Here is a 7,294-nt window from a genome sequence, read left to right as displayed (position 1 = left end):
ACATTACAACCAGCTATGTCCGGGCTCAGTATTGACCTGGGTGATAGTTACCTCTTGAAGCAGCGGAGCCTCCGGGCTCAGTAATTGTCCTGGTTGATAGTTACCTCTTGAAGCAGCAGCTGACTCCCTCAGTAATTGTCCTGGGTGATAGTTATCTTGAAGCAGCGTAGCACTCCGGGCTCAGTAATTGTCCTGGGTGATAGTTACCTCTTGAAGCAGCGTGAGCAGTGACTCCGGGCTCAGTAATTGTCCTGGGTGATAGTTACCTCTTGAAGCAGCGCGAGCAGTGACTCCGGGCTCAGTGATTGTCCTGGGTGATAGTTACCTCTTGGTTGCACTGAGCTAATTAGTGCCCCCCCCCCTTGAAGCAGCCAGTGACTCCCCATTGTCCTGGGTGATAGACTGAAGCAGCAGCAGTGAACTAGGGAACTCCCAGCTTATATTAAAGGGAAAGCAGCAAGGGGAAGCAGAATGCAATGTTTACTCATCTTTTCCTCATGTTATGGAGGAAGTGTCCAGGCAGAATCGTGGATTGTGCAATTCACATAAGAAAGAGTATAACCCCTTATAAAGATAGCAACCTCATTGACTGTAAACATTTTTTATTGCTTGTTTAGCTGGTTTGTGCATGAGTTACCCCTCAGAAACATGGTGTGGTTTTATTGCGCACTTGGGAAAACATCTGTGTTACCTAATCGCGCGTGTGCACGCACAGTAACGGCGGGGGCGCGCTTAGCGGCTCGCTGCCGGCGCCCCTGCGGTCGTGGGTGTGTGACCCCGCGGGGTGTGGGGGCGGGGCCGCGCAAGGGGGCGGGGCCACGCCAGTGCTGCCTGAGCCGCCATTTTTGCAAGAGGTAGGAGAGGAGAGTCTCTGATAACGCGGGCGGGAGAGTAAAGAAAGAGGGAGAAGACGTTTCTCCGCAGAAAATCTCCTCGCAGCGGGCTCGGGTTGAAGCGCAGCAGCAGCTGTCCGAGCAGCGCTTTCCGGTTTGTTTAGTGAAAGCCGCAGTGGACGGGCTCTTGTGTTTTGCTCTGAGGCTCAGGCGGCGGGTCTTCTCCCGTCTCCCCTGTTTTGTTGACATTATCTCTTGTGGACATTTAAGGTAAGATATTTACTTTCTTACGTCAGCTTGTATATCTTTAAAAGACAAAGCAAGCGTGTCGGTTGTCCGCAGCCCCGGGCGTTTCGTTGTAAGCTCGCTGTGATCGCTGGTGTTTCTGTGCGGCGGTGCGCCGCTTCGTACGCGTCCGTGTTTCAAGCCGAGGCGGATCGGGTGCTTTCTGCTGAGGGAGAGGCGGTGCGCCGCTTCGTACGCGTCCGTGTTTCAAGCCGAGGCGGATCGGGTGCTTTCTGCTGAGGGAGAGGCGGTGCGCCGCTTCGTACGCGTCCGTGTTTCAAGCCGAGGCGGATCGGGTGCTTTCTGCTGAGGGAGAGGCGGTGCGCCGCTTCGTACGCGTCCGTGTTTCAAGCCGAGGCGGATCGGGTGCTTTCTGCTGAGGGAGAGGCGGTGCGCCGCTTCGTACGCGTCCGTGTTTCAAGCCGAGGCGGATCGGGTGCTTTCTGCTGAGGGAGAGGCGGTGCGCCGCTTCGTACGCGTCCGTGTTTCAAGCCGAGGCGGATCGGGTGCTTTCTGCTGAGGGAGAGGCGGTGCGCCGCTTCGTACGCGTCCGTGTTTCAAGCCGAGGCGGATCGGGTGCTTTCTGCTGAGGGAGAGGCGGTGCGCCGCTTCGTACGCGTCCGTGTTTCAAGCCGAGGCGGATCGGGTGCTTTCTGCTGAGGGAGAGGCGGTGCGCCGCTTCGTACGCGTCCGTGTTTCAAGCCGAGGCGGATCGGGTGCTTTCTGCTGAGGGAGAGGCGGTGCGCCGCTTCGTACGCGTCCGTGTTTCAAGCCGAGGCGGATCGGGTGCTTTCTGCTGAGGGAGAGGCGCTGCGCCGCTTCGTACGCGTCCGTGTTTCAAGCCGAGGCGGATCGGGTGCTTTCTGCTGAGGGAGAGGCGGTGATGACAGGGACTGTGATGCTGTGGTGGATCAATATGGCGGTTTTGTGGCGCTTCGTATATATAAACATATATAGAAACAAATAATTCTAGGCTGCTGGCGCTTTTACAACCCCTGGCAGTGTAAGTTCATGATTGTTTTTAAATGTCAGACTAAGCTTTTGTTTCACGTAAAGTAAAAATATTGAAGAACGAGGTTATTTACAATCATAAATCATGCGTGCAATAAACCTGATTGTGACAGAAACATGTCCGTGTGTGTAATATATATATATATATATATATATATATATACATATAGTATCAGTCGGGGTTACCATCAGCTCTTGTACAACCTAGTACGCCAGACTGTTTGTTTATGAACACTTTTTCATTTACCAGTTTAACAGAGTGCCAACTTTATTTTAGTTTTTTTTTTTAAGAAGAAAAAAAGTAGGGATTCATAATTTTTATACGTACTGTGTCCCCCTGGACCGATTCTTCAGTAGTGCACATTCTCATATAGTAAATGACAGTGTTGGACAAAGGGGCTGATGCGCGTTTAATTCTGATTTGCAAAGGCTGTTATGGAAAACGTATTTGAATCTGTTTGGATTCTGAAGATAAGCGCTTCTGCTGCAAACGTGGGGGAGGGGAGACGGGCACCTTGTATTGAACACTGTGTGTATGGAGACTGTACAGTACAGCCATCTAATTGGGAATTGGTACAGCTGTCCATTTTAAGTCAGATATCTTTGTATACAAAATGAAACCGCCGGATTTTAATAGCAGTTAACTAAAACAATCATGCTCCTTTGAATACGTGATTACCAGTTTGTGTCGATTGCTAGTTTCTTCTTGCTGTGTTATTGTGAACAGCAGCTCCGTGATCGTGCTCCTGTTTTTTCAGTAACACTGGTAGCTTGTTGTTTTGTATCGGTCAGTCGCTTGCGTGTATGTAGTGGCACAGTAAAAGCCCCGCTAGGCTTGTTTTAATGCGAGCGATCCCTGATGGTAGTACAATGTTACTTTTGTCCCCAGGAAAGTGTTGTAAAAATGGCGGCCCCGGGGCTGATGTTGTGGTGATTGAATCAGTTTGGGTTTCCACACCCCTGCCTGTGTATGTGGGTCTATCACTGCAGCGTTTCACAAATAATAAACGCTATTGAACACATTAGCACGATTTCAACCCGTTGTAGCTGGTTTAACAAGTCCCCGTTGTACTAACAGTTTTTTTCTCCTTATATCGCCGGTCTATTTAAAACAGCGGGGTCCCGCCCCCTCAGAGACTGTACGCGTTCACAGCGCTGTGGGTTTGCCTCTGCGTGAGTGGGAGAGACTGCTGCAGAAAACACGAGAGCCAGGATATTGGAGGAACAGCATTCCCGTCCGGAGGAAACGCCTAAGAAAGGGTTAATCGCATCGCTGTCTCCGTATACAAGCTAATGACCTTTGTTTAAAAAAGGATAGTAGCCGAGTTTGCAGGTCATTGGTTGACTTGGATTAACAAAATACATTATAGGTTTAGTCTATGAAAGGGAGGATTTATTTATTTATTTCTATGTGCCTTTTTTTGGGGTGTGTGAATATTTCATTACCAAAACCTACTGCTGATCAGTTGATTATCTGGGCTTTAGACTGGCTTTGTCAGTGATCATGTAGTTACACACAATGGTAAAAATGTAAACTTCTTTGAAAAAGAACAAAAGGGGATTTATTATATTTAACCCTCCAACTAAACAGAAGGAAAAAAAAAAAACTTTATCCAGCATTGGGAAACTTCATTGCCAGATTGTACAGCTCAAAGGCAGTGCTGTGACAGCTAGAGAGCTGGACTGGGCTGTAGGGGACCCGTTTTCAGATTGTACAGCTCAAAGGCAGTGCTGTGACAGCTAGAGAGCTGGACTGGGCTGTAGGGGACCCGTTTTCAGATTGTACAGCTCAAAGGCAGTGCTGTGACAGCTAGAGAGCTGGACTGGGCTGTAGGGGACCCGTTTTCAGATTGTACAGCTCAAAGGCAGTGCTGTGACAGCTAGAGAGCTGGACTGGGCTGTAGGGACCCGTTTTCAGATTGTACAGCTCAAAGGCAGTGCTGTGACAGCTAGAGAGCTGGACTGGGCTGTAGGGGACCCGTTTTCAGATTGTACAGCTCAAAGGCAGTGCTGTGACAGCTAGAGAGCTGGACTGGGCTGTAGGGGACCCGTTTTCAGATTGTACAGCTCAAAGGCAGTGCTGTGACAGCTAGAGAGCTGGACTGGGCTGTAGGGGACCCGTTTTCAGATTGTACAGCACAAAGGCAGTGCTGTGACAGCTAGAGAGCTGGACTGGGCTGTAGGGGACCCGTTTTCAGATTGTACAGCTCAAAGGCAGTGCTGTGACAGCTAGAGAGCTGGACTGGGCTGTAGGGGACCCGTTTTCAGATTGTACAGCACAAAGGCAGTGCTGTGACAGCTAGAGAGCTGGACTGGGCTGTAGGGGACCCGTTTTCAGATTGTACAGCTCAAAGGCAGTGCTGTGACAGCTAGAGAGCTGGACTGGGCTGTAGGGGACCCGTTTTCAGATTACACAGCTCAAAGGCAGTGCTGTGACAGCTAGAGAGCTGGACTGGGCTGTAGGGGACCCGTTTTCAGATTGTACAGCACAAAGGCAGTGCTGTGACAGCTAGAGAGCTGGACTGGGCTGTAGGGGACCCGTTTTCAGATTGTACAGCTCAAAGGCAGTGCTGTGACAGCTAGAGAGCTGGACTGGGCTGTAGGGGACCCGTTTTCAGATTGTACAGCACAAAGGCAGTGCTGTGACAGCTAGAGAGCTGGACTGGGCTGTAGGGGACCCGTTTTCAGATTGTACAGCACAAAGGCAGTGCTGTGACAGCTAGAGAGCTGGACTGGGCTGTAGGGGACCCGTTTTCAGATTGTACAGCTCAAAGGCAGTGCTGTGACAGCTAGAGAGCTGGACTGGGCTGTAGGGGACCCGTTTTCAGATTATACAGCACAAAGGCAGTGCTGTGACAGCTAGAGAGCTGGACTGGGCTGTAGGGGACCAGTTTTCAGATTGTACAGCTCCAAGGCAGTGCTGTGACAGCTAGAGAGCTGGACTGGGCTGTAGGGGACCCGTTTTCATATTGCTCAGCAGCTCCGAGCTGTGAATGCAGTTACTTCCCAGAGATCTCAAATGATTTTGTCGTCCGCACTGGAACATTCAGCAGAGACACACTTCCACAAATCCGTTGATTCATTTATTTTGTTTCAAACTCCTAAAAGATGAGTGGTCAGTGCTGTCATGAGAGCACAGGTGTCCCTGGCTGTGGTGTTTGGTGTGGGGTCTCATAGTGTAGGCTTTGTTGGTGGCTGCAGCGGTAACCCATTCTCACAGAATAACTAACACAGACCTGTCAGAGGCAGCACACAATATTGTATTTGATGTAATTCATCTCTTTATATCACAAGTCCATGTGTGCATTTTCACAATTACCTTTTTTGAATAGTTTTATTTAAAAGCACCACTGGGCAGATTGTAATTTTTTTAACAAAACGTTTATCGGATTAAATCTCTATGAAAGTCAACACTTGTTACTGGCTTGGTAGAGTAACAGTGAATTCTTAATTTAATTCAACATTGTTGCTGTTTTTATAACTATATTTTAAAAACATTAGCAGCTAAATACACAATGAACCCTGTTTTATGTACGTGGAAAGGTGTCAGTTTGTATTTGGTTGTTGCGGTAGGTTTGCTTACGAGACTAACCCCCTCCGGTGACCCCACACGCCCCCTGCAGACAGTCTCCTGGACATTCCCTGTGTGAAGTGCTCAGTGTTACACCAGCGATGGATGCACTGTGTTTCAACAGCAGTGTCGCTTCATCTTCCCAGGGCCTGCACTGCTGAGAGTGCCTGGTGTCTGTTTCCAGTAGCTAGCTGCTCCCTGTGCTGGTCATTTCTTCTACAGCTCCAGTCTGATCTGCCTTCCCTGCTGCAGCCTGGACAGGTAGCCAGCCCCTGCCTCACCCCTCTGGATGTCAATGTGAAGATCACACACCCTAGACCTCCCAATCCCACAGCGTCTGTGCAGAAGGAGACACAAAGAGCTCTGTGGACAGCAGTGCTGCTGGTTGATTGCAGCGTTGCAGAGCTGCTGTGATTAGCCGTGATGAAAGCTCCTTTTTAGTTGCTGCTTGTGCTCTCATGTCCTGCTAGTGAGCGTTTGGCAGGGGGAGGCTGTCTGGAGGCACCTCAAGTGTGAAGTCCTGCTGGGTGGGTTAATGTAGGTTTTGAAAGCGCTGTGAGAATTGCAATTTGTTGTAAGGGTGCCACATTTAAAAGTGTGCAGTGGATAAGTCTGCCATCTGCCCTAGAACGGGTTTATCTGTTAGATTTTGTAATGCTTTAACCACAAATGAGACGTCAGAGTGGCTTCATTAAATGGCTCGCAGTGCTGAGTTGAATCACTCAATTGCGGAAATGTTAAGTTTTACTTTGTTTGCTTCATTCCGGCACAAATGTGTAAACGTGGCTGAAGTACTGATTTGTGCACGTCTGATATGCAGAGTTCTATTGGTGCAGGGTTTTGTTAAGATTTTTGTAAGTGCATGGGACGCCTGCAGTGAGTGTGCCAAGCTGGCTTTCTGTTCTAAGGTCTGTGGCAGCTTTGCTAATAGCAGTAACAGTGAAGCATGTGTGTTTGCCATTTTAAATAATTTACAGGCAGAGTTTTCGAGCAGTATTTCTGAACTTTGGTCTCAGAAGCAGCTGCCCTGCTGGACACTTACCTCTCTGTGTGTGTGTGTGCGCGTGTGCACCCTGGAGGAAACTGCAGTCCAGCAAAGTAAGGTCTATCAGACATAAACAAAGTTCCAAGTGCCTGATCTTGTTGTAGCGATGTTAGCCCATACTGCAGAGAATCCAGCCCCTGTCCCTCGTCCACCAGCACAATCCCACCTCCAGGAAATCAGCCTACACTTCGAGACAGCAGTGAGCTCGCACTGTGAGTGCATTCCTCAGCCCCAAGCTAATTGTTCCAACACGTAGCTGGGTTTCTGGCAGTCTGAGACTAAGAAAGCAAAACTGAACAGAAGTCCCAGCTTTCAGTGTTTGAGCAGCGCTGGAAATATAGCCAGGTGGCATTGGCAATGACAAGAACAGAGCAGAGACTCTCCGCTTGAATTGTATTGCATCAGGGATTGCAATCGCTAAGTGCCTGCCAGTTTGTGAACTATACATTGCAGACCGCGCTGTACCGGGCAGAGACTGTAATAACCCCGTAATGAACTCTACATTGCAGACCGCGCTGTACCGGGCAGAGACTGTAATAACCCCGTAAT

At 49.4% G+C, this 7,294-nt stretch overlaps 1 protein-coding gene across 2 annotated transcripts in view; it reads left to right on the top strand.

Annotated features, from left to right (window-relative positions):
- The first annotated feature begins 821 nt into the window (after nucleotides 1-821).
- LOC121317956 (inactive histone-lysine N-methyltransferase 2E-like) overlaps nucleotides 822-7,294 on the top strand; it is a 73,361-nt gene continuing 66,888 nt past the window's right edge. The window contains exon 1 of one of the 2 annotated variants that reach the window (XM_041254049.1): nucleotides 822-1,103. The gene's annotated coding sequence lies outside the window, so the exon portion shown is untranslated. The remainder of the gene's footprint in view (nucleotides 1,104-7,294) is intronic. The other variant, XM_041254048.1, reaches the window with a different exon arrangement.

This window comes from Polyodon spathula, chromosome 7 (assembly GCF_017654505.1).
Source record: "Polyodon spathula isolate WHYD16114869_AA chromosome 7, ASM1765450v1, whole genome shotgun sequence".
Taxonomy (NCBI): Eukaryota; Metazoa; Chordata; class Actinopteri; order Acipenseriformes; family Polyodontidae; genus Polyodon; species Polyodon spathula.
The sequence above is the reverse complement of the archived record's forward strand: the minus strand, read 5'-3'. Positions and strand labels throughout refer to the sequence as shown.